The sequence below is a fragment of the Podarcis cretensis genome, assembly GCF_951804945.1.
Source record: "Podarcis cretensis genome assembly, chromosome: 10".
NCBI lineage: Eukaryota > Metazoa > Chordata > Lepidosauria > Squamata > Lacertidae > Podarcis > Podarcis cretensis.
Window position 1 is genome coordinate 46,770,074 of NC_137179.1, and position 27,735 is coordinate 46,797,808.

A 27,735-nucleotide genomic window follows, 5' to 3' on the forward strand; every position below is an offset into this window, starting at 1 on the left:
GCAGTGTACTAAAATGCTGTTTTCTGTCCCTTTCCTGCATCAGATTGCTTATCTTCACAGTATGCCTTTGTCCTGCCTGCTGCTTACCATTTCTTGTAAAGCATGAAATAATGAAGCCTGAACAAACTCAAAATATATATGCTTCCAAAATGTTGACTTTACATGATCATGCTTCAGCCAATCAAGGCAGTAAATATAACACAATATCTCTCTTGTCTCTGTTCTGGAGGTAGGGGAAAGGAGTCCAGTAACCTGACTGCGCCTTCTCTTTTATTATGTACCCCCCATAGTTTCTAAAGACTGTGTCTTAAAAAATGAGACAAGATAATTTTTGTGAAACAGACAACATAATTTTTGTCTTGCCTAGAAAGCTTTCTGTTCTCTTTCCACAGATCCCCAAAAGCCTACATGTTTGCCAAATTGCATGCTGATTTTAGGCAAACAAACCATGTCAACTGTGCACATTTGCATCTGACATTTACTATTGTGTTCAAAGTAACTGTAGAATCATGTGCAGTTTTGTTTCATTGTAATGACACGTTGGGCACACACTAGTTGTGACAAAAGAGAGATTATAATTGGGTCGTTTCACTTTATTAAAAGGGTTATTCCACTCTATTTCCCAATGACCATCTTGTCCTCACCAAGATCACCCTGGTAAACTTAAAATGCATTTGAAAATGATGCTTGGTCATGTCTGCCCTACCCGTTTTTGCTACATTTGGAGGGTTGCTTGCTTGTTGTTATTGTTCCATTCACCAAACACTGTTGTGGTTTGGGTTTGCCTGCCCCATTCATCAAACACTGGTGGGGTCTTGGTTAGTTCTAGATCAAAATGATTGTCTGGAGTACATAAAAGAGTATGTTTAGCTCATTGGCAACTTACTCCCCACCGTCAGCCGCTGAGTCCTAGCTCTGTAGCTCATCTTTAAAGGCTGCCTTTCCTATGTTACTGCTATACAGTGGTGCCCCGCAAGACGAACACCTCGCAAGACGGAAAACACGCTAGACGAAAGGGTTTTCCGTTTTGGAGGCGCTTCGCAAAACGAATTTCCCTATGGGCTTGCTTCGCAAGACGAAATGTCTTGCGAGTTCCTGCGGGTTTCCCCCCTTTCCCCCCCTTTTCCTAAGCCGCTAAACCGCTGATCCGCTGATAAGCCGCTTATCAGCTGATCCGCTAAAAGCCGCTAAACTGCTAATAGCGCTAATCCGCTAAGCTGTCAATGGGCTTGCTTCGCAAGACGAAAAAACTGCTATACGAAGAGCCTCACGGAACGGATTAATTTCATCTTGCGAGGCACCACTGTATCTGTTGTGGTGATAAGATATTAGTCATGGATTTTGGAATACACACATTCTAGTTAAATTAAGAAGCTTGTACGTATGGTGGTTCTGAGTTACTATGCCTGAGCCTTATCTGCACCATATGGTGGTTCTGTGGCCATTCGGATGTTGAATTACAACATCTTTGGTGACCTGCTGAGCTGTTGTAGGTAATTCAAGCTTGCCTCCCTCAAATCCTTACAGGTCCTGCTTACGGTTTTCTCATAGGCATCTGGGTGGCTATTGTGGGACCAAGCTGCTTGACTAGACTGGCTTTTCTTTTTAGCCAGCATAACTCTTCTTGCGTTGTTTGCAAAGGTGTAATACCTAGCAGAGCCTCCATAATGATTCTCTAGTGATGGGACATTATTAGAACATCCCACCCACATCACCTTTACTAAAGTTCCTGAGGCTTTCAACAGATAAAGCCAGAGTTTTTCTTAGGGGGGGGGTAACAATGGGACCTAGAAGGAAAACAGCAAGCTGGAGATAGGGGCCATGTTTGAAATGTTTGAAAGCGATGCTTGATTTCTGTTTGAATCCAAGGATTGCACTCTCCACATGTGTAATGACACAATTTCCTAAGCAAGTTCCATAAAATTCCTATTGTGATGAAAGCAGAAGGTTAAAAATAGCAGCTCTACCACTACATGCAAAAATCTATGGGTGCAATGAAGAAAACGCAAAATGAATTTGAAGAATCAGCAGATTTAAAACAGTGGGCTCCCTCTCTCTCTCTCTCTCTCTCTCTCTCTCTCTCTCTCTCACACACACACACAGAGTTTTAATGCATATTCTTAATGCCGTAATATAAAATGTCCTAATAAGAATGTGCGTACTTCTGTTAGAATTTCCATTGTGTTAGAAGTCTATTGTGTCATGAACAGAGTTGACCTGAATATAAACACTTGAATATGCCTTGTTATATAAACAGCCCAAAACTGTGTCATTCATCTCAATCCATACCTTCTCCCAACAAAAAAGATTTAATCTGTCTTCTTTCCATTAGAAAGTATTTCAGTCTGGGGCATGACCAGAGAACTAATGGAATTATGAGTTTCTAAGTAACTAAAACCAGCTGAAGCTGTAATGCAAGGCTTTTTAAATTTTTATTTAACCTCAATTAAAGTCTGGCTCAAAATGCAGATTATGTACTTCCAGACAGCAGTTGAAATGAACTAGTCTCTCTCTCTCTCTCTCTCTCTCTCTCTCTCTCTCTCTGTGTGTGTGTGTGTGTGACTTTATTAAATTATACAAACTTTTAAAAATCAAGTTTCTGCCAGTTTTCTACAACCAAACCTATGCAATTTTGGACAAATAGAAAATAGGTACAGATTTGGGTAAAGCAGGATGATTAATCAGCAGAGATTGCTTGGTACTAAGCTTTGCCATTGTTACGACAGGGTACTTGATTATGGGGATGTGTTGGGAGGTGCTGTGCTTTACATGTGGAAATGGGGCACAGTTGTGGTGTAATATGGCTAGCCAACATACATTTATAAACCATAATGTAAATACTAACCTACATCTGCAACCAGTAATATGTATTAATATTATTATTGTATTAATACAAGTAATATTCAGGCAAAGAAGGAGAGGCAAAAACTCGCTGCCTTAATCAGAAATGGTCACAGCTGCCAAGGTTCCTTATATGATGAGGGATGGAGTATTCCATTTTTAAATGTTGTTGTTGTCATCGTTTAGTCATGTCCGACTCTTCTTTGGACCAGAGCACGCCAGGCACTCCTGTCTTCCACTGCCTCCCACAGTTTGGTCAAACTCATGCTGGTAGCTTCAAGAACATAACCATCTCGTCCTCTGTCATCCCCTTCTCCTTGTGCCCTCCATCGTTCCCAACATCAGGGTCTTTTCCAGGGAGTCTTCTCTTCTCATGATGTGGCCAAAGTATTGGAGCCTCAGCTTCAGGATCTGTCCTTCCAGTGAGCACTCCGGGCTGATTTCCTTCAGAATGGAGAGGTTTGATCTTCTTGCAGTCCATGGGACTCTCAAGAGTCTCCTCCAGCACCATAATTCAAAAGCATCAGTTCTTCGGTGATCAGTCTTCTTTATGGTCCAGCTCCCCCATTTTTAAAATAATTATATCAATTTCCTTTATTTTCCTTACTAGTTCATATTTGAAGTAGATAACTTCCATATCACTACCCGATTAGGTTTTTGGCCTGACTTTCGGCTTTCAATGCCATGTGTCCTTTTCACTGTAGGGGATTAATTTGAATGTTGTGTTCCTGAAGTCTTATGGTTTCTGGGTGAAATTCTGATATGTCTTGGGAATTTCCCCAAGGCGTCTAGTGCTCCTGCTGACACCCTGGGAGAATTGGGGGAGAGAGAAAGACAGAGGGCATGGCAGAGAGGAAGAGAAGTTTGAACGCAGTGTGTGGAATACTCAGGGCAATTCCACATCACACTTAAATCTTGATGACTGTGGTCCTGTATAGGTGCCAGCGATCACTTAACATAAATATATAAGCTCTCTTAATCAGCCTAAAATGCCCAGGGTTCTTTTGATGAAACAGCAGAAGTGGTTTACAACTAAGGGTGGGGGAGAAATTTGGCTTGGTTCACATTTCACTGCAAGCCTTCTTGTCACCCTTCATGAAATAATATGGCATGGAAAACTTTCAAAGTTATCCTTTGCAAGTCTCACCTCTTTGAATTTTATAATACAAGTCTCCCAATCACCACTACATTGTTTTTTCCTGTGCAATATTCTTGTATTTCACAACACAATAGTAGCAACAGTTCTATCTAGGGACATCCTCCTCCTGGTAGACATCAACATGCAAGAAGGATTTGGATTATACTGAGTAGCCCTTCTCCCCATGTCCCATATGTAGAATGGAAATACAGTGGTACCTCGGGTTACATATGTTTCAGGTTACAGATTCCGCTAACCCAGAAATAGTACCTCAGGTTAAGAACTTTGCTTCGGGATGAGAACAGAAATCGTGCTCCGGCAATGTGGCAGCAGCAGGAGGCCCCCTTAGCTAAAGTGGTGCTTCAGGTTAAGAACAGTTTCAGGTTAAGAACGGACCTCTGGAACAAATTGAGTACGTAACCAGAGGTACCACTGTATTTGAAGGGAGGAGGAATTCTTAATGTGTAGGGGTTCCCACCCAGTGTGGAACTCTGATTGCTTACCCTTCCAAATTGTGTGGGAGCCTGCATGTGTGAAGACTCTCCTCTTCAGACATTTGTATTCTTTGGACAGGCACTCAGCATCATTCTGTTTCCCACTCATGTGTTGGCAGAAACACCCAAATAGGGCTTTGTGCACAACCTCTCCTGGTTGGGTAGAGACACCTATGATACTGCTCCAACTGTCTTTAAGAACCAAAAGAAAATACTACTGTAAGAGCTGTTGACATTTGCTACTCACTCTGGGCAATTTCTGCTTGCCCTAGGTAAAGAAACATGTGGCTAATTGCACAGTTGGCTCACATGTATCAGAATTCTTTTTGAGAAATAAAAGGAATGAGTTTAGCGCAACTGGTATAGGAGTTCTGAACAGATCCAGTGGGATTCTAAAATAAAGAACAAGAATTTTCTACTGGGTAATAGTGGAATTTCACGTTTGTTGTTAAGGTGCCACTGTTAGATTTAACGTTGAAGAAAGGATTGCTTGCTGAAACCTGGAAACTCATGCTCTGTATTTAACAACAGTTAAACCTGTTCATTAATTATTAAGGCAGCTTCCACAAAAGCTACGATCATCGGATATTCTTGTAGTTCCAGGTAGTGTTTTTGATATATTTCAATTTTTTTTAATTCTCTTTAGTTTTGGTTAATAATGAATTCATTAAACACAAATAAAAATACAATAAAATAACATTAAAGAGTAAAATACATGGAGATAAGCAGAGATAATTGAAGATGTATGACATACATTCCTTAAATTCCAAATGAACTGTACCAGAATCAGAATAGCTGTGATACATTTCACATTACATTAGTAAATTTCCTCATTGTTTAAACTCTTTTACATGTTACAAGAACAAGAATTTCAAACATTCTTTTCCTGAGAGCAAAGCAAAGATAGTTTTGGTTATGGAATTAAAAAGAACAGAGACAAATGGTAATGTTATAACAATATTAGAAAATATACAAGAAAGATTTTCAACCTTAAGAGATGTTTTTAAAATATGGCATAGAAGAGTCAAAAACATGCCACTTTTTATTATAAAGGACTAATTCTTTGACGTCTGAATTACTCAGAATTTTAATAGGGCTGTGAATTCGATAGGATGGATTATGTGTCACAAAAATTATTTCCAGAGACTGAACAAAATAGTGTAAGGTCATTGTTGCAATCCAAAGGACCCATGGGCCATTATGTTTAAATGAGAAACTGCTCATTGAACAAACACACACATTTCTGTTCACAATGACTGACTTTCTAGAATAATAGCTAAATGTATTATTATATTATTGTTGTTTTACGTAACTACCAAAGGTGCCAGTTCTGCTTCATGAAATCAGTTGGAGGTTTACTGTTGGAATTCTCTCAAATAGTGCCATGCAAGTTTTTGTCATGCTACTAGCAGACTTTTGCCTTGCTCTTTCAGTTCTGGCATTTAGGTGAGGGTCTTCCTCTTCACACTTCCCTTTAACTAATGCTTGAAGTAGCTTTTATCTCCACAGCAGATTCTCAAATTAATCTGTAGAACTGTTCTGGTGTGACTGCTTTTCTGTTGCACCTCATCTGTCCATTTGTATGTCATTTTGTGAGGGCATGGCTACCAAAAGCGGCTTAAAGTACTTTAAACAAAATGAAAAACAAATAACACTATTTGTTTTAAATACCATACAAAATAAGAGGTAGAAATGAAAGATCCCTATCCTATTCATTCTCCAAAGTCTTTAAAATTGGTCATAGTGTCTGTGTTAAAAGGCATGATGCTTTTGTATTCCTGCTCATGCATGACGACAACAAAATACGGGATTTCTGAGGGATGTTGTCAACTTGTTGATTTGCATCAGGTCACCCCTCCCCAAAAGTATGAAACATTCAAAAAACTGAAACTCTTTATTGAAAAAAGGTGCTGCAGAAAAGGGCAAGAAAATGTTAAGCTGAAGAATAACAAGCAGAACACATAGGCATTTGAATGTAGGACTCAGCTAAATTCAGCTCGCTCTATGTCACAATATCAATGTGATGTGCTACACAGTAATTGTCTGTGACTTTACAATTTTTTAAAATTTGCACAGGGCCCTGTGGGTTTAGCTGACCCAGTTGTTCTTTCCGTAGTATAATCTTTTTGATTCCATGAATATGTGTGTGGCTCATTAAAATGAATTGCATTAAAGTCATATTTGGGCTATAGCTGAGGTGTGTAATAACTCTGCACTCTGAGCATGGTATAAAAAAAAAATGGAGGGCTGAGAAAGCAACCAGATAAGACTTTTTGCTTATTGGTGTGATATGCAGCTTGTGACATTGTAGGGGGCAGAGCCGTCTTTCCCATTGGGCTTAGTGGTGCATTGCGCCAGGGCGCCGGCCTCTCACGGGCGCACCAGCAAGTGGGGGAGCTGCGTGGCTTTGCCGGTGGCCTCCCTTTTCCCTGCTCGCCTGCCAGCTTCGCCCCGCCAACCATATGGCTGGCGGGTGTGCAGCTTGCCTCCCAAGCCTCGATGGGAACAGAGCAATCCTCGCAGAAGAAGAAGAAGAAGAAGAGTTTGGATTTGATATCCCGCCTTTCACTCCCTTTAAGGAGTCTCAAAGCGGCTAACATTCTCCTTTCCCTTCCTCCCCCACAACAAACACTCTGTGAGGTGAGTGGGGCTGAGAGACTTCAGAGAAGTGTGACTGGCCCAAGGTCACCCAGCAGCTGCATGTGGAGGAGCGGAGACGCGAACCCAGTTCCCCAGATTACGAGACTACCGCTCTTAACCACTACACCACACTGGCAGAGGCCTAGGATGGAAGCTGCACCCCGACAACTATAATGTTCTAAACTTGGTGTGTGTTTTTGTGTGTGTGTGTATAACAGTTATTCTCATGTGGGCGCCCTCATACCCCCCCCCACAGCCTTTCCTGTTCCCTCAGGAACAGCAGCGTGAGCCCCACCAACCCGCCGTTCACGCCCAGGCCACCTCCTTCCCCTCGACATAGCGACGGTTGCCACCCACTCCAGGAGCCGATTGGGCGGCCAGCCCACTCCTCCTGCCCTGATTGGCACATGTCTCTTTCCTTCCTACCCTCCTTGCCCCGCCCCCCTCTGCGGCGGGTGTGGGCGGGTGCATTGGTGCTGCTGCTGCTGCTTGTGCTGCTCCTTCTGGGTGGGCCACGAGGAAGCAGCTGTCACCTGAGGAAGCAGCCCCCACCCCCACTTGGTGGGCATTGTCATTCAAATGGTGTGGGTGTGTGTGTGTGTGTGTGTGTGTGTGTGTGTGCCATGTCCTGTGATGGATTATGTGGGGTGGGGCTTGGCTTGTTTCATTAGCCATCGGATGCCTGAGGAGCTGAAGTCCCGTTAAACTCAGTGGGGTCTGGCTTCAGAGTCAACCTGCCCAGAAGGATCAAGCTGGAACCCTAATGCTACCGGTTCCTCCCATGCACGTTGACTTGGAAGCAGGTTCCACCGAGTTCAGTGATGCTTAATTCTCAAGGCCATTATTATTATTATTATTATTATTATTATTATTATTATTTTAAAGGAAGCTCGCAATGTCCTGCCTGGAGGCTTGCAACATAAAAAATTAGGCACACCAAAGAGATTTTTCTCAGGGACTCTGGATCCTTGGCCAGCTGTCACCTTCCTTTTGCTCTGCTTTCATGACCATTTTATCAGAGACCCCCCATCGTGAAATCTTGCTTAACCCTCCCAATTCACTTTTCTCCCAAGCAAGTAATGTTCTAAACCAGGTATGGGGAACCTTTAGTCCTCCAAATGTTGCTGAAGTGCAGCTCTTGCAAGCATGACAAATGACCTGGTTTGAAGAGGGTTCTAGTTCTGCAGCATTTGGAGGGCCAAAGGTCCCGCAGCAGTTTTAAGCATTTATCAGCACCCTGGTGCATTTTCTTTTTGTTCAGCGCCCTTTGCTGTAAGGTTGCATTGTGCTTCCCGTCTCCATAATTTTCCTCCTTAATCATTCATTTATCTGCTTCTCACATGGCTTATGCATACACACACACACACACACACACACACACAAGTTATACATGTGGCAGGGAAGTCCTGTGCCTGCTCTTTTTCAAGTCAGCTACTTCCTTCAGTTTGTACCTGTTCTTATGTGCCTAGATCATTTATCGAGGCAGGAAGCCAAATCATAACATCTGTACTTAACCTCTTACTCCCTTTTCCAAACTGCTGCTCTGTAGAACTATGGTTTCTATTCCTGTACGCAAATTTTCACCATCACGTGGCACCTCCCTCATCTCTGTCCATTGCAATTCTTGCTTTTCCTTCAAGCTCCAGCCCTTTTGCACTCTTCCTGTGAACAAAAGACAGGTATGGCGGTTTGACTGGCTGCTGTTCACTGATCCCAAAGCCTGCATTTACTCTTACCCTAAAAATGGTGTTAGAATGCTGTGCCAAGGTAAGATAAACACTGCAGCAAGAAACTGAATTTGTATTTGCATTCTTTTTTACTCTACATAGTCTTGTTTGCAATGTGTATTCTTTTGCATAATTGTCTCTCTTCCTGGTACCACAAGTAGTGGCATAAAGTTTAAGAGCAAAGTCTCTCTTAACTTGTGAGATTACACTGGAGAGGCATTGCCCACACACTTTGCAGCTATAAGGGCAAAGGGTTTTCCTTTTTCTGGGAAAACAGATGTGTGATCAGAGCTGTCTTTCCCATAGGGCTTAGTGGTGCGTTGCACCAGGGCGCCAGCCTCTCAGGGGCGCCCCAGCAAGTGGGGGAGCTGTGCAACCTTTGCTGGCGGCCTCCCCTTTCCCTGCATGCCCGCCAGCTGTGCCCCGCCAACTGTATGGTTTGCGGGTGTGCAGCTTCCTTCCCAAGCCTCCGTGGGAGGAGAACAATCCCTGCAGAGGCTTGGGAAAAGGTCGACAACTCTGGGAAATGGGGGGGGGGCACCAGAGGGATCTTTGCACCACGGCGCCGGATATGCTTAAGAAAGCCCTGGTAGGGGGTCTGTTTGCAGTATACTTTTTACATGCCATCATTATTAATTTTTCTACTGTTCAAGATTGCATTCCAGCAAATAAATACCTGCACTGGGTGATGCTTTGCTTTTATCGTTTATATCATGTACCATATAGCATGTCTTAAAGATGTGTGAGTTGTTGGCATCACTGAAGTTTTATTTTATTTTATCATACCTTAGTTATGTTGAACTCAGTAAAGTAGATGATAGCCCACTGACATGGAAAGGCACAAACAATTTTTGAAATATGGCAACCCTAACCTGGGGCAGCTGGGAATGCCTTGACTTAAGGTTGGGGAAGTAGTTAGATTTATAGAGAAACTGAGCAGAATGTGAAATTCAAACTAAGATTTGCAAATTCAGCACTTTATTCACAGGCTCTATAACCTGTGACTAGTTTCTTAATTGTCTCTCCAGATGCAGTGGAAACCTTATTGTTAAAATACATACATCTTGCCTAATGAAAGAATCTAGGTTATTTCAGAGGGTAACACTAATGATAAATCTTGCCTTACGCTATATTGAAATGTTCTTCTCAGACTGCAGGGAATATTTTATTCTGTTTCATTAGTAGCTAGTATTGCACCTGTTGGAAGTTGTTTCTCATCTGTAAAGTTTATACCACAATATAGTTTTTTCTTTAATATAAAACTATCCTGCTGGAATTTACCTACCACAAGATTTCCAAAAGTGCATTTTCTCAGGTCCCAAAGGAATGGAATAAGGTTTGAGGATGTTTAAGCCTCCTGCTTAATCACAAACCTGGCAGAAAATATGTAGGAAGGAATTGTAAAATTGAAAATGGGAGTTAGGAGACACCAACATCTATTCTATTAAAAATGCATGGAAGCAGATATCTCCACAATACAAAAGTGGTGGGACAAACTACACACCACCTAGGTATTGTAATGTATATTTAAAATACACACTTATATATTTAGGTATTATTGTATTGCCTTTACAGGCAAAACGCCCTCTCAGGGTAGTTCACAAGTAGCATAATAGAACAATATGAAATGTATTGCATTTATATCCTTTAGTGGACATTGAACACATTTCACGGTAAGTGGACACTGAGGCAAAACAATAGTTGATTTGTCCAAGATCAGGTCACATGTTATTACTATACAGTGGTGCCTCGCAAGACGAAAAGAATCCGTTCCGCGATTCTCTTCGTCTAGCGGTTTTTTCGTCTTGCGAAGCAAGCCCATTGACGGCTTAGCGGATTAGCGCTATTAGCGGCTTAGCGGCTTTTAGCGGCTTATCGGCTTAGCGGATCAGCTGATAAGTGGCTTAGCGGCTTAGAAAAAGAGGGGGAAGGGAAAAAAACCCGCAGGAACTCGCAAGACATTTTCGTCTTGCGAAGCAAGTCCATAGGGAAATTCATTTTGCGAAGCGCCTCCAAAACGGAAAACCCTTTCGTCTAGCGGGTTTTCCGTCTTGCGAGGCGTTCGTCTTGTGGGGCACACTGTATTATGTGAATACATGGCAGGTAAAATAAGGTTGGAGTTTAATAAATGTGCATCTGATCAAATGAACAATTATTTTTGCTTCAATACCAAGAAAGAGGTAGGGACAAAGTTTTGGCCATAGGGCCAGATCAAATAGTGACCAACCCTCTCTGCAGGCCACATTTGACAGATGGGCAAGGCTTCACTGAGAACTCAGGCCCCATTTGCATTATACATTAAAAGCATATTCATGCAACAGAGCTACAATTCCCAGATTTCCCTGGGGAAAGGTATTGACTATTAAACCACTCTGAGAATTGGATCTGTGAGGGCAATAGGGGTCTCCTAACAACTCTAACAAACCACAGAGCCTAGGACTTGCCGATCAGAAGGTCGGCGGTTTGAATCCCTGTGACGGGGTGAGCTCCCATTGCTCCGTCCCTGCTCCTGCCAACCTAGCAGTTCGAAAGTACATCAAAGTGCAAGTAGATCAATAGGTACCGCTCTGGCGGGAAGGTAAATGGTGTTTCCGTGCGGTGCTCTGGTTCGCCAGAAGCGATTTAGTCATGCTGGCCACATGACCCGGAAGTTGTACGCTGGCTCCCTCGGCCAGTAAAGCGAGATGAGCGCCGCAACCCCAGAGTCGGTCATGACTGGACCTTATTGTCAGGGGTCCCTTTACCTTTTTAACAACTCTTAACAAACTACAGTCCCCTGGATTCTATATGGCAAGCAATTACTGTTTAAAGTAGTATGATACTGTTGCAGATGTATAGTCAAGGCTTTTTTCTGGGAAACTCACAGAAACTCAGTTCCGGCACCTCTCAGGTGGGCACCATTGTCATTCTAAGACAATGAGTGAGTTCATGGTGAGTTCCAGCACCAATTTTTCTCGAATAATAGCACTGCAGTTCAGGTTTAGTGGGTTGGATCCAGAATATCAGTTCTGTAAACAGAAGGGCTCCTTACATTTTTGGAAGTGCCTCAAATCTAGCAGAGTCCTCAGACCACCTTGTGTTACTGTAAACAGTGGTGCCCCGCAAGACGAACGCCTCGCAAGACGGAAAACCCGCTAGACGAAAGGGTTTTCCGTTTTGGAGGCGCTTCGCAAAACGAATTTCCTTATGGGCTTGCTTCGCAAGACGAAAATGTCTTGCGAGTTCCTGCGGGTCTTTTTTCCTTCCCCCCCTTTTTCTAAGCCGCTAAGCCGCTTATCAGCTGATCCGCTAAGCTGCTAAGCCGCTCAAAGCCGCTAAGCCGCTAATAGCGCTAATCCGCTAAGCCGTCAATGGGCTTGCTTCGCAAGATGAAAAAACCGCCAGACGAAGAGAATCGCGGAACGGATTCTTTTCGTCTTGCGAGGCACCACTGAATTTGAGAATATGTCCTCCCCGCCCCCAACCATATAAATGCAGAAAATATAAATTAACTTTAAAGTAACTCAGACTCAGATTACTGAGTTGGTAATCAGATTACAGAAAAAATAACATGAGCTGGATCTAAGAGCATTCTGAGAATTCTGGTCTGAACTAACTAATGTTGAGTTTTGTTGAATAACTGAATGATAATTACAACATAATTCTAAATGGGTTTTTTATTTAAAAAACCCTGTTATCTAGGTCAGTTAGATTTTATTATTATTTCATGCTTTCTTTTCCAGGAAAATAAAGCATTTGTTTATAAAGCAGTATACACAGAAATGTTTTAAATAAATCTGTGCTTTCGTATACACTGTTTTGCTGTATTTTCAGTTGGCTTTCAAGTGAGACTTGAAAAGGAAAGTAATAGTTTATTATTTCTGCATTTTATTTCAATTCATGATTCCAACCTTGTTCATTAAAGCTGAAGTGAAAATCTGTGTTTGAAGGACCTTTGTTGACAGAGAAACTGGCCTCCAGCACAAAATTCAATAAACATTGATTACCCAGTCTAATGCAGTTTATTGTTGATTTCTTTTCTTTCAAAAAGTAATTTACTCTTGCCAATACATTTTTATGCATGAGGCCATCATCTAGAAATTAATTAACATTTTAGAGTGCAATAACCTAATATGAATGTCAAATGAAACATCATTTTCTTTGACCAAAACATGGTGGTGAGTTAGCATATGAGGGTAAGTGATCTCTTTTTATAATAAAGTGCTATCATAGCATTTTCAGAATTTCAAAGAGTAAAGTTGACATCCAGTCATTTCTAGTGCTGTAAGTGATAATTTCTGAAATAGATTTTATTTACATGGATTTATTTAATCTTCCCATTGTGAGCGCTTGAGGAATATAAATCTCTGCTTAGCAAACCGTATTCAAGCCAGTGTTGCCACCAGAACAGCATGATAACAATTACTTCAATCCTGTGTGAAACAGGGTCAACTTCTTCACAAACATCCATATTTCCTGGGATGATATTACACAGGTGGGCAGTCAGCAGTTCTCTGTGAAAACTAGAAGAAAACTTGCAATATATTTTTTCTGAGATTCTAACAATCGAAAAGAACAAAGCCTTGAAACACACTGATAATCAACAAAGCAGCCACGAGGGTTGGAAAATGAAGTTCAGCCACCTGCTCTTCATTTCAAGGCAGCAATAAAAACCACTTATGAAGCATCAAAAGCCTTACGTTTTTACCATACCATCAGACTAGCATACTTCTAGTTTGATGTGGATATAGAATGTTCTTGATCCTTATTTTGAAAAGAAAGTGTTCACCACTTCAATGCGCACCTTTTGTATTTATTAATATATAATGGAATACACTGTCAGTACTACGGGCTTATATGGGGCTAGGCAGCATTTCATAAGTAGAAAGAAAAAGACAGTTCCCAGTTCCCAAGCAGCTTACAATGTAAATTTTGACTGAGAAGCAGCAGAAAACAGAGAGGGCTGGGCTGCAGTGAGCTCAGGAAGCTACTGGTGCCTGAATTAGCCTGGGCTAGTCCTGCCGTTAGGAACGCGGGTGGCGCTGTGGGTTAAACCACTGAGCCTAGGACTTGCCGATCAGAAGGTCGGCGGTTCGAGTCCCCGCAACGGGGTGAGCTCCCGTTGCTCGGTTCCTGCTCCTGCCAACCTAGCAGTTTGAAAGCACGTCCCAAGTGCAAGTAGATAAATAGGTACTGCTCCGGCGGGAAGGTAAACGACGTTTCCGTGCGCTGCTCTGGTTCGTCAGAAGTGGCTTAGTCATGCTGGCTAATAAAGCGAGATGAGCGCTGCAACCCCAGAGTCGGCCACGACTGGACCTTTTAGTCCTGCCATTGAAAATGGGGGGGGGGGTGAAGCCAGCACCAGTGGGCTTTGTTTTAGGTAGAAAAAATATTTGGGGTAGAGCATGTGGCTCACATTACATCTCTTCTAGTTTTCTGTTCTCACCAAATTACACACTCTTAATAAATTGAACAAGACCACTGTGGGCTGCAAGAATTCCCTGTGATTGGAGCACTTAATCAAGAAACCAGTTTTATTAACATACACAAGAACAAGCCGAGTTGCTGTGAAAGAAATATAAAAGCCTTATTATTATTATTATTATTATTATTATTATTATTGCAGTAAAAATTGTGCTAGAATTTATAGCTCTCGTAGCTGCAGAAGATCCATGACTTGACACAGTAATTCCTTAAGTCCGAAATCAATGTTTTGCTTCTGTTTCTTTTGCAAGTGGGGCGGGGATTTGGACATTCATTCAGCAGAACTGAAGCTTGAAAGACAGTTGACTGTGTATTTATATATGAGGTTTATCTGGGAGCTATCTCTGGGGTCAGCTCTCCCTGCTGGAAGATGCCTCTATGAGTTGTTATAACAAAAGTGAAGAAGTATCAAAACACTCACTGAAACCTATAGCAACATAAAGTTAAGAGGAACTCAAGCAGCATCCCATATAGGTATACCTTCCAACATCTTTCAACAGAAAATTGAGATGTATTTCAGCTGGCTGGCTGGCTGGTTCACACACACGGGAACTTGGTGGCAAAATACGTGTGAGTCAGCTGGTTGCCTCTCCAGTCACAACCCCTACCTAGTAGCTGTTCAGAAAACTTTAAACCCCATTAACTGAAAAAATGAGTGGGGGTGCCAGAATTTGGGGCAGTGTCCTGGCATACAGTTATTTCCTATTCATTAAAAATTTAGCTCAACATGGCAGTATATTGATCAAAAAGCCACTGTTCCATAGCACATCAGATGCTGCAGTGTAAAACAAATATTAGAAATTGAAACAGAAGCATTGGCATTATGAGAGGTAAAACTAAGACAGTAAACCTTCTGTCTGAACACAGCCATAGAAATATACATGCAGCCTGGCTTCTTACTAAAGAAATGAGTTTTAAGTTTATAGGCCCTGTTTAATCCAGACAGCTACTACTTGGGAGCCAGTGTGGTGTAGTGGTTAAGAGCGGTAGACTCGTAATCTGGTGAACCAGGTTCGCGTCTCCGCTCCTCCACATGCAGCTGCTGGGTGGCCTTGGGCCAGTCACACTTCTCTGAAGTCTCTCAGCCTCACTCACCTCACAGAGTGTTTGTTGTAGGGGAGGAAGGGAAAGGAGAATGTTAGCCACTTTGAGACTCCTTCAGGTAGTGATAAAGCGGGATATCTAATCCCAACTCCTCCTCCTCTTCTTCTACTAATGCCCCAAATGAATGTTTTGTGTGACTGCTTGCATTCTTAAAGCTTCAGGCCCCTGAGCCTTATTTCAACTTTGCTGTTCTTCAACCGTAGAAGTATATGCACAAAGGAGGTCTCAAATGCCTTTTTTTTTTTTGTTGGCATCACATGTTCCATCCCCTAAATGGTGCAGGAACAAGCAGAATTATTTTGATGTCAAGTGTAGAAGAACACGTTTCACAAGATCTGTCCGCCTTCTCCATCCAGCATGATGGGAGTTGTAATCTAAAAACCTCTGGAAGGTACCAGGTTTTAAGCTAGGCAGCCATGCCACAGAGCATGTCTTATTCCCTGTACTGATTAGAGTGAGGAGCTTGGCCCCGTCTGGGTCTGCAGGCCAATGTCCGCCTTCTAACATCTTTGAGCTTGATTTTTAGCAGGAATGCTGAGTCAAAACTTAATTTGCTCCTTCTGTTCCAGCCGTAGCTGATATTTCTGACTGAGGTACAAAGGGCATGATCTCCTGATCTCCCTCTGAAACAAAGGAATTTCAGAGAAACATTAAGGGCAGCTGCACATATCCCAGATGAGGCTTTGGGGAGTATGCTTTCTTTTTGTCCTCCTCAGCTTCTGATGGAATAAGGTCTGCTGGGTTTCTCTGCTGCTTTAGCAATAGAATGCATGGGTTTTAAAGGATCTTTGATGCCGCAGCAGTACCTTCTGTTCTCAGCTTCCCAGGACATATTTGAAATTCTGTTGAAAATCTAGGAAACCATTTGTGTGATAAAGTGCCTCATAACCAGTTCTAACTTTTTTAAACAGTATTTTCAGGTTAAATGACTAATGAGATCCATTCAGATTGATCCTGCGTGGGTCATGCCCTAGCCTAGGGAGTGAGAAGTGAGTGACAGAAGAGACATCCCTGTGGTATGAAGGGGGCAGAATTTTCGTCTGTTTGTAGTTCTGCTTTCTGCTGTGTGGAAATGCCTTGATTATTGGACATAGCTTCAGTTGTCTTTAAAAAAAAAATTCCTATATGAAAATTTTAATTTCCTATATGAAAATTCTCACCTCTCAGTCTGACTTTACCAGATGCCATGATACCCTTCTTGGTAGTTTAAATTCATCAAAATTAGAATATAGAAATGTATTTTGAGATAAAATATGCATTTAACTACTATTTTGAGAGGATTGTTTTGAAATGAAAGATGAATGTGGAAACCGAATATGGACTTGATAAAGATGAGGAATAGATTCATTCATTCCTATCCTCAGCAGCAACAACAATTTTATTATTTGTACTCCACCCATCTGACTGGGTTATACCAGCCACTCTGGGAGGCTTCCAGCAAAATATAAAAACACCATAAAACATAAAACATTAAAAACTTCCCATACAGGGCTGCCTTCAGATGTCTTCTAAGAGTCATATAGTTATTTATCTGTTTGATATCTGATGAGGGACATTCTACAAGGTGGGCACCGCTACTGAGAAGGCCCTCAGCCTGGTTCCTTGTAACTTTACTTCTAGAGCTAGATCTCAGTGTCTGGGCTGAATGATGGGAGTCGGCATGCTTCTTCAGGTATACAGGGCCGAGGCTGTTTAGGACTGTAAAGTTCAGCACCAACACTTCAAATACTGGAAACCAACGTAGATCTTTTAGAATCAGTGTTATATGGTTCCGGCAGCCATTCCCAGAAACCAGTCTAGCTGCCACATTCTGGATTTGTTGTAGTTTCCAAGTCACCTTCAAAGGTAGCTCCATGTAGAGCGCACATGTAGTAGTCCAAGCGGGAAATAACCAGGGCATGTTCCATTTTGGCAAAACTAGGCAAGTAGGGTCTCAGCTGGTGTGCCAGATGGAGCTGGTAGACAGCTGCCCTGGACACTGTGCCTCCATGGACAGCTGTGAGTCCAAAATGGCTCCCAAGCTGTGCACCTGGTCCTTTAGGGCAGTTTGTATAAACTGGCAAAGGTGTGCCAAGATATAGTTTTAGAACATGGCCCGTAATACCATGCAAACTAGTGCCTTTGAATGTGTGCAAAATAACCCCCCTAATCAAGCAGCTTCAACCTGTCTCTGAAGAGGTTGGATTAAGGTAGCACTTTCAATTTCAAGACAGACTTGAGCTCTGGCACCTAATATTGCCCAAACTTAGCCTTGGATTGTTTATCTAATTCAACCTTTACTAACCTGGTACGCTCTAGATGTTGTGGACTAAAGTTGCCATCAGCTTCAGTCAACCTGGTTGTGCTGGCTGTATCTGATGGGAGCTGTAGTCCAGAACAGCTGGAGGGCTGTTGATGAAGGCTGATGTTATTTTTCTGGCTATTTCCTGATTTGTTGGACGTTCAGTATAAAACACACACAGGTCAATTAGATATATCAGCACTGTGTGAAGCCTTTCGTGTTCCTCACTATCCTCCTTTGATGACGTGGAAAACTCAATAACCTTTATTAAGTAATCTGAAGGTGTACATTAAACCACTAGTTCTACAAGGTACAAAACTTTCATTTTTATCTGTTGCAAATATTATACCTGGACTACTTCATTATATCCACTGTGCTTAGATGCTAGATTAATTCACACAAATTATATTACATGCACTAAATTGTTAAGCTTAAATAGATTGGGTTTTTTTTCCTACTTTTTTTTGAATATCTTAGATTTCCTCTCTGAATATTCCAAATTGCTTTTTAATGGATTTCTTCCTATATGTGCTTTTGTATTGAGAAATTGGCAGGGCACATTGCATGAAATTAAATTTGACTCAGAGTTTGATGGTATGGAAGAAATTGGTGCGGAAATGAAGACAACATTTTGAAAGTCTAATATGCAGCCAGCTGGCTGTACTAAAAATGTTGTATTTTCTAGATAGCTCTTAATGCTTTCACACCAAAACAGAAAGAGGACAAGAGACCACATAAATAAGGCAGCTAAGAAAAATATGTCATTTTCCTAAGTATCCAGTGGCAAAAACTGGGCATGGGAATTAATTTGCTGATAGGAATGCTAGTTCCTTTGAAATGTAACAAGGGTGTTTTAGCAGCTTAATGATTAATCAAATCATTTATACTGAACATGATGTTTCCCCAACATTTTTTTCTTAATTTATGTTCAATGTTGTAATGACAGCCACACAAATTGTCATTAATGTCATAATCTGTTTCTTATTTCAAGCGTTTTGAACTTACGTTTCTGAAGACTGTGTAGTACTATGTCCATAGCACTTGATTTTTGTACACTCTGTCACTGAAAATTATTGTGAGAAGTCAGAGCAGGGTGATAAGCAGCTGCTGCTATATCCACTACAAATTAGTTAAGAATATAATCAGAATATTGATCTGATGGCTGGACCTCTGCTTTGCTTCTTCCTCTGTCCTTCAGGCAGCAGCTTTTGGGCTCCATTGAGGGCCAAATTTGGCAGGTGGGTAGGAAGGGGTTCAGGAGGCACAAAGCCCTGCTGTAACAGAAAGTGAGGAGTAATTAAAGAACCTTTTAATGAGGGTGGAAGAGGAGAGTGCAAAATATGGTTTGAAGCTCAACATCAAAAAAACGAAGATCATGGCAACTGGTCCCATCACCTCCTGGCAAATAGAAGGGGAAGAAATGGAGGCAGTGAGAGATTTTACTTTCTTGGGCTCCATGATCACTGCAGATGGTGACAGCAGCCACGAAATTAAAAGACGCTTGGTTCTTGGGAGAAAAGCAATGACAAACCTAGACAGCATCCTAAAAAGCAGAGACATCACCTTGCCGACAAAGGTCCGTATAGTTAAAGCTATGGTTTTCACAATAGTGATGTATGGAAGTGAGAGCTGGACCATAAAGAAGGCTGATCGCTGAAGAATTGATGCTTTTGAATTATGGTGCTGGAGGAGACTCTTGAGAGTCCCATGGACTGCAAGAAGATCAAACCTATCCATTCTGAAGGAAATCAGCCCTGAGTGCTCACTGGAAGGACAGATCCTGAAGCTGAGGCTCCAATACTTTGGCCACCTCATGAGAAGAGAAGACTCCCTTGAAAAGACCCTGATGTTGGGAAAGATGGAGGGCACAAGGAGAAGGAGACGACAGAGGATGAGATGGATGGACAGTGTTCGTGAAGCTACCAGCATGTATTTGACCACACTGTGGGAGGCAGTGGAAGACAGAAGTGCCTGGCATGCTCTGGTCCATGGGGTCACGAAGAGTCGGACACGACTAAACGACTAAACAACAACAACAACAAACAAACAAAGAGAAGAGGGGGTCTCTCTTCTGCAGCCCAGAAATGTGAGATTCTTTGCCCTTGTAGATGCTTTGGGAAGAGGGTTTCCTCAATTTTAGGAAAAGGATAACAGGAGCCTGACCACTTCATGACAATACTTTAGATTTAGCAGGAGAGAAAGTGCAGGGAAGAGTTACTGTAACTACAAAAGGGAGCAGTTTTCACCAGCAGGCTTCAATGAAAATTCTCCCTGTATAACTTCGAGATTGTAATCTGTAGTGGCAGCAGATCCCATTCTTCTCAGACCTGTGTATCGCCCTGCCCTGCCACTTTTAGAAGTGTTGAAAGCTGGATAGCAGCAAGGGAAAATGTTAAGGAAGATGTATTCAGGAATTAAGCTAAAATGCAGAACAACAGTGCTTTTCAGAACAGTTTAAAACATGTGATTACAAAGGGGCAAAGCCAAATAATGCTAATATATTTTGAGACCACAATGCATTGGGAATAGCATTCACCTCAAGTGCTTGCTAAACATTTTATTCATAGCAGGTTGTGTAACGTTCTAATGGCAGTCAGTGAAAAACTAAGCATTTCTTAAACCAACCACATTGTAGTTGCATCATGACGGACTGTTTGTGGTCATTTCTAAAACAGACGATATATATGCACAATATTTGTATGTGCAGTTAAAGAAAGGAACCGGGGGGGACGGCTGTGGGAGAAGCGATTAGGTACACATGAAATGCTTCCCTTAATTTAAATATTGGAAATGGCTTAGAGAAATCAACCCAGATGGATCCTACTACAGTAACAAGACTTATTTTCTGTAGCCTTTGGAAAGGATTTTGGGCTCTGAATACATAGCAGCTGCCAAAGCCTCAATTTGTCCATGCCTGGAAGAGTTGAATCTCTGCTTCCACAGCCCCTTTCCTGCCTTCAGCAACAATGACTGCCTACAATTGTCATACCTGACCTATTTTCCAGTAATTTCCCCAAAGTAACAAACATCTTGCCCAACATCTTTGCCTATGGAAGGAACAACTACACAGATCAGAACCTCTTTTTTAAGGACAAGTATGTATAGGCCAGTGCACATGTGCACACACCAATTATATTGGGTCAGAGAATTCAAAATTCTTAATAGCATTCTCTTTCTCGGCATGTTTAGATTGACTTATTTTAAAATCACACCATGATATTGAGTGATTCTATTAACACATGAACTAAAATACTTTAAATAGTCATCTTTCTTGAAGGAGCAGAACGTTATGCTCATCATCAATTTATTTCCTTTTAAAATTTATATTTCCATCCAATTTTCAGAAAAAATCAATGTGACTTTCAACCCCAAACACAACAACAGTAATAAAATATATTGTTACAGGCCACCCCAATCTCTGAGTGGCGAAAGATTTCAGGATTCTTGGTGCTTAACCAGGATTTGTGTTTTCTCTGGAAGTGAGGCACAGTGGAGACTATGGTGTCTTCATAATATATGGTTTTATTTACACATATATGCAACCTTGAGTCTATAGTGGAGGAATTTCCAGCACTCACATCTCAAGAGGGACTTGTTTCCTACAGAAGCACAGCATTGGATTCAAAGGTTGCCAAACAGCAAACTCTGTGTCTCTTTTCCAGTTTATCCCAGCTAGCCCACCAGAACTTCTGCCAGGTCCACTTCTCCCCAGTTTTTCAAACCTCTTGCAAGATGCCACAATTTTCCTTCAGCCTATATCAGGGACAGCCAACTTAGAAGAGACTGCAATCTATGCACACAATTACAAACTGGTAGTGATCTACCCATTTGGGGAACGTCCCATTCATAGAGGGGTTCAGGTACTTTTTCAGGGAATCAGGGCGAAGGAATAAATAAAAAAAGTCGCTTGCCAAGCGATCACTAATGAAACAGTCAGCCTCACAACGAGAGCTCCGTATTCTGCTATAGCGATCTAGAGGGTGGGGCAAGGGGAGGGGCCGGGTGGAGGAGCCGGCGATTGACCGCGATCTACCAAAACCTCCCAGGCATCAACCAGTAGATCATGATTGACCTGTTGGACATCCCTGGCCTATGTCACCAAAGCTGAAAGCTTAAACTAGTGGTGTCCAAACTTTTTTCAAAGAGGGCCAGATTTGATGAAGTGAAGGGCCGTGGGGGCCGACCAAAGGGCCAACCAAAGTTGCTGAGTTTTTTTTAGGATTGAAGTTGTTGAGGGTTTTTTTACCTTGGGAAATAAACTGGCACAGGGGCCAGACTGAACCAACTGGCAGCCCAGATTAGGCCCCCGAAATGGACTTTGGACACGCCTGGCTTAAGCACTTTCTTTCCCTGCACACACAGCTGGAGGAGGAGCCTTTCTTCCCCTCCTTGCCTGGCAGCCTTGCCCCCCCCCCCATCGTTTCCTTGATAGCCTATCACTGGCCCATGTCCCCTGCTAACGGCTCGTCTTAGTGGTTATGGCAAGTTGGCCTGGGTTGTTAGCATAACTAAATCCAGGGAGTTTTCAGCTTTTGGCACAATTTAATAAAACTTTGATTAATTCTCACTTTTCCTAAATCCAAGAGTTATGGGGTTTGCCCCACCACCCACAATATCATGATCTCCCTTCAGATCATGAAAGCCAAAATCCAAAACAGCTATCAGAACACCTCACTTGGCAAGGCATTCCACACATGGAAGCCACAAAATAAAATGCCCTAGCCCTGTTCACCAACAGATGTGATTCATGGAGTTGAGGGATCTAGAACAAAACATCATCTGAGGATTGCAACATGCAGGGAAGAACATACAGAAGAATGCATTCAAATAACATATTACAAACAGCAGTTTGAAAACAGCAACAGCCCAGAAACGCTGAAAGCCCAACACTAATTGCTGTAAATCATCATCTGCATCCCACAGTCAATTAGCTCAGGGTTACTATAGGCACTGACAGAAGAAATGAACCTTTCACCATAATGTTCTAATAGTGCAGCTGTAATTTTGCAGTTGTTTGAATATCCTTGATGGTTAACTCAACCTTTCTATTTATGAAATTTTGAAGTAGATTCCTGTCTTAGTGAAGTACTTCTGAAAGCAAAGGGATTTGTTAATTGGCTGGCAGTAATTGCTTGGAGAGGAAAGTAGTATTTGAAGAGTTTGAAAGAGTACTTAGAGTAGCTAGATTGACTGGTTTGGTTTGGTTACTAGTTAAGAACTGAGAATGTAGTTTGAGTTGTAATTTGGAGCCAAGATTTTCAAGGATCTAGAGAGAAATTGTTCAGTAAATGTACACCATTGCTATTGAAATTTAATAGTTTAATTTCAAAGTGTTGGACTAATGGGAATGAAGTGCCAAACACTTCCACATTTGAAAGCTACCACCATAAAAAGGTTTATTTGTAGTTCTGTAGGGAAAAGAGGCAATCCAGAGCAAACTAAGTGAAGCCATCAATAGGATAAATGTGGGGGGGCCTCCCAGCTAATGGGGTGGTGCTTGAAAACAACTTTGGCAAAATACCAACATTTGATTTTCATTTTAACCTGAAAAAGGATCTTCTGAAAACATAGTAAAGTAATACACACAAATGCACATAACTGTATTCAGTGCTGAGAGCAAAGTTCTTAATGTGCTGAACTCAAAGGACTGGGATTATGTAGTTTCTTATCTAAGAAAAGTAAATGAACTTCTTGATCAATACATATATAATTAACTCAGAGATGGTGCTAGACTGGAAAATTATCTACGTCGCACCTAGGCATAAGGAAGCAATTGAAAATAACTTGGGTAACTATAATCCTGTTGGTTTAATGCAATTGTATGTTATTGAAATCTGATCATTAAAGCTATAAAAGTCAAATCCAATGTAGTCTGAGTTCAGCAAAAGTAGTTCAGCCCAATATAATGTAATTGTTTGAGATCATGACCAGGGGTCAACAAAAGACCATATTCTTTCTGTGATTGTGGTTTTTGTTATTGTTATGGGGGGGAGAGCCTATATATATTTGCATGACAAAGAGACTCAAAAGGTTCTACTTTATTTTCGGTTTCAAAAGGAAGACCCAAGCATTCCACAATATAATTACCGTATTTTTCGCACCATAGGACACACCGGACAATAGGACGCACCTTGTTTTAGAGGGGGGAGAACAGGGGGGAAAAATTCTCCCCCTCTCTGCCCAGCGCCCCTTCAGCGAAGCGGCAGGAGGCGCTGCGCAGAGAGGGGGAGAATTTTCCCCCTCTTGTTTTCCCGCTCTAAAACAAGGTGCCGTTCAGGCGGCTACCTTGGAAGCCTGGAGAGCGAGAGGGGTCGGTGTGCACCGACCCCTCTCACTCTCCAGGCTTCAGGTTCCTTTCGACCTGCTCTTTGGGGCTGGCGGGGGAAGCCCACCACCAGCCCCAAAGAGCAGGTCAGGGAGCAGCGGAAAGGCGCAGCGGAGAGGCTGCTGCCATAGTTGCGCGTCACCTCTCCAGCTGGAGAGGGTCGCGGGGCTATGGCTTCTTTAGCCCCACGTGCGCTCTCCCAGCTGGAGAGGTGGCGCGCGGCTATAGAGGCTCCTTCCATAGCCGCGCGTCACCTCTCCAGCCGGGAGAGGGTCGCGGGGCTATGGCGTCTTCGCTCCATAGGACACACACACATTTCCCCTTCATTTTTGAAGGGGGAAAAGTGCATCCTATAAAGCGAAAAATACGGTACTTCAGATACACATTAAAATCATCACATGACAAAGATCCAGAGTGGATTTTTTTTAAAAAAAATCTGCATCAAGCACCAGTTATATAGAATAAAGATGGAAGGAACACACATAGTGTCAAAATCTATTTCGAAGAAAAGAATAATTGCTGTGCCAAAGATCAGAAATTAAACTTTTCTTTGTGCCTTGCCAGCTACAGATCTCTTGTATTCTCTGCCTTCCCAGGTGACATATTCTTTCAATGGGTTGTTCTGGCCATTAACATCCCATTTACAACAATCTGTGGTGAATTGTGTCTTATGAAGACAGCTGTTGTAGTGGAAATGACCTCTGCCGAGTTACACAAAGGTCACCATTACAGTGGTACCTCGGGTTAAGTACTTAATTCGTTCGTGAGGTCTGTACTTAACCTGAAACTGTTCTTAACCTGAAGCACCACTTTAGCTAATGGGGCCTCCTGCTGCTGCCGCGCCGCCGGAGCACGATTTCTGTTCTCAACCTGAAGCAAAGTTCTTAACCTGAAGCACTATTTCTGGGTTAGCAGAGTCTGTAACCTGTAGCGTATGTAACCTTAAGCGTATGTAACCTAAGGTACCTGCAAATGTTATGAATAAAGCACCAGAAGTATAAGACTTGCTTATCCAACACCCAATTTACAATGCTTTGTGCATGGCAGGAAGCACTGAAGGGTGTGCACTTTTGAAGCTTATTCTTGGAGATGCACATGTCCTTACTTCACACAAGAATACACTGGAAGCACAAAAAGGAGATATATGAAGCACATGTTTTTCCAGCTCATAGTATAATAATGTGCTGTGCTGCTGTGGAAAGGGAATGTGAAGCAGCATGGGCTGGAGCCTTATGAGTATATGCACAGCCTTTGCAAATTCAGTGTATACAACAAGTAGGCTCCTGCAACAGAATGTTTTTTTGTTTTATTTAAAATTATATCTTGGTCTACTTCTCTATGAAGATCAGAACAGCGTTCACTAAGAATAGTAAAATTAAATGAGCAGTAGCAAACAAATAACCATATAAACAAGCAATAGCAAACAAAAAAACTTGCAGCACCAGGCTATCTTATTAAAAAATAAAGCTTTAGCTGCCTATCTAACTGCCAGAAAAGAAAGAGGCAGCTGAATCTCCCCGGGGGAAGGAGTTCTAGAGGCAGGGGTCTACTTGTACCGTGTCACCTAATGAATACCTTCCGGAAGCAGTAGTAAGAAGGGCTTCTGTGGAAGATCTCAGTTCTTGGGAGGGATTATATAAAGGTATTACAGGTCAAAATCAGCACTTTGAATTGAGCTTGGAAGTAACTAGGCAGCTAATGCAGTGGTTACAAAAGTGAATCTGTACTATGTACTATTCCTGTAACTGAAGTTTCCAAATGAACTTATAAGGCAGCCCCATGTAGAGTGTGTCAACACTAATCAATACAAGTGTACCCCCAAAATTCCAGACATCCTCTCCTAGAGGATTTAAGTAGATGTTTAAAAGCATGATTCTAAGGCACGTCATAATGTAATGTCAGAAGTAACTCCTCAGATTTGAATGCTTTTAGTTATTGGCCATTGAATGGAGTTTGTCATTATTATTGTTTTTTAATGAAGATGGATGCGTTCTTAATAAGTGCTTCTTGCAAGGTATGTGGGGAAGGCTGCTTCTGTTTCTGGAATTATACTTCCCTTTAGAATTTTTATTTAAGAGCACAAAAAATGTGTTTTCTGGTTTTTTCCATCTCCAGTGATCATCTGCCTCTTCATCTTAGCATAATGACTAGTTTGACGAAACACTATTCAGAGACAGTGCCTTTGGAGCCGACCAGCACATTTCTTGTCTATGCGATGCAAAGTGCTTGCTACGCTGCTTTATGATTTATGCCGCTTGAATAGAAAGCGGAAACTTTTAAGCAAGTTTTATGGGGAAGAAGTAGAACAAACCCTTTGATACTGTGAGAGTGCAATGCACACTTAGCAGATGGCTGTGTCATTTGTGAATTGTGTATAATTATTATCCTGTTTTCTGTGGTGCTTACGTTTTTGGCTCATGTTGAGGAGCTTCATTTGTACACATCATCATTATCTCTTGTGACATGTGCTTTAGTGACATTAATCTGTGTTTTATTCCTGAAGCACTAATAGTGGGGTTGTCCTCATTGGCTTTCTTATGCTGTCATGCTTCCTGGAATTGTATTCATCTTTTCAGCGAGGCTTATCATGTAGTGCCAAATTCCTCCCAAAATAACATCTAGCAGTCATGTTGTGAAGAACTTACCGGTACTTTTCTTCTCCCTTCTTCCTAATGTGTGCTGTGATATGGTCAAATTATACTTCATCAGATTTCTTGAATAGTGTTGAAATTATTACTCCAAACCAGAGCAAAACAGGGCATCTCCTGTGCATATATTAGCACACCTCTGAGTAAGTATTTTTTATATATAATGCACAGTGATAGCTTTATATCAGGGGTGGGAAACTTCAGGCCTGGGGGCTGTGTGGAGCCTTCCAGGCCTTCCTATCTGGTCCCTGGAACTCTCCCTAGGCTATGCCCCCTCTCCCCACCCCACTCACTGCCTCTGTTCCATGGCTTCCTTGAATGCTTGGCACACAGTGCTTCCCCGAACTGTAATGATATTTATTGTATGCCTGATGGAAATGTGTGTGTGCATAGAAGTGCATGGCTGGAATGCAGCCTAATGTACAAAAGTGGGAATCACATCTGTTGTGTGTGTGTATATCTCCACTGTATATATTTTCCTGTCCTGTCAAATTCAGTTACTAAAAACATGTATATCAATTAAACTACACAGATCTGATTGAGTGTCCATTATTGAACTCACTGTTTGATGGACTTCTCTGCAAACGCAAGGTGCAGTCGGCTTCCATCCGCAGTCAGTGGATCAGAACGTGAACTTCCACACTTAGATTCGCCAACTAGGCTCTGCCCCACAGCCCTGGGAATGGAGGGCAGCTCGTGAGGGGCTGCAACAGCTAGCCACCCAGAGAAGGGTAAGCGGCTATTATTGCACTCACAAAGGTTGTTCTGGCCAATGACATAACCATAACGTCATGCAATGATGTTATTCCCAGTCCTTTGGTATGTACCAAAACTGGATTATGCGTCATGCAGGAACATTTAGCAGGGCTCAGTGGATTCAGCTGATGTTATCTAGAAGTCCCTGGAAGCAATGACAGAACATGAAAGGGGAGCATGAAAGAACAAAGGAGAATAGAGATCCAAAAGAAAAAGAGATGGGAGCTGAGAAGGCCAGCTGTTGCTCTCAGAACTGGAGATGTTGCACCAAAGCAGAGACTAGATGGGCCAGAGCTAAAAGCAGAGGGGAGAGATAAG

General features: G+C 42.1%; 1 protein-coding gene and 1 long non-coding RNA gene across 19 annotated transcripts in view; one reads left to right on the forward strand and one right to left on the reverse strand.

Moving 5' to 3' along the window:
* GRIP1 (glutamate receptor interacting protein 1) overlaps positions 1–27,735 on the forward strand; it is a 356,892-nt gene that overhangs the window by 124,847 nt on the left and 204,310 nt on the right. The window lies entirely within an intron of this gene.
* LOC307226030 lies at positions 791–27,582 on the reverse strand. Of its 3 annotated transcripts, none has more exons than XR_013843270.1 (4): positions 27,224–27,582; positions 22,664–22,779; positions 3,487–3,629; positions 791–843 (listed from the first exon to the last, which is right to left on the reverse strand). It is a non-coding gene; the product is annotated as an uncharacterized lncRNA (long non-coding RNA). The 3 variants fall into 3 exon arrangements; XR_013843272.1 differs by lacking the exon at positions 27,224–27,582 and adding an exon at positions 24,570–24,736; XR_013843271.1 differs by lacking the exons at positions 3,487–3,629; positions 27,224–27,582 and adding an exon at positions 24,570–24,736.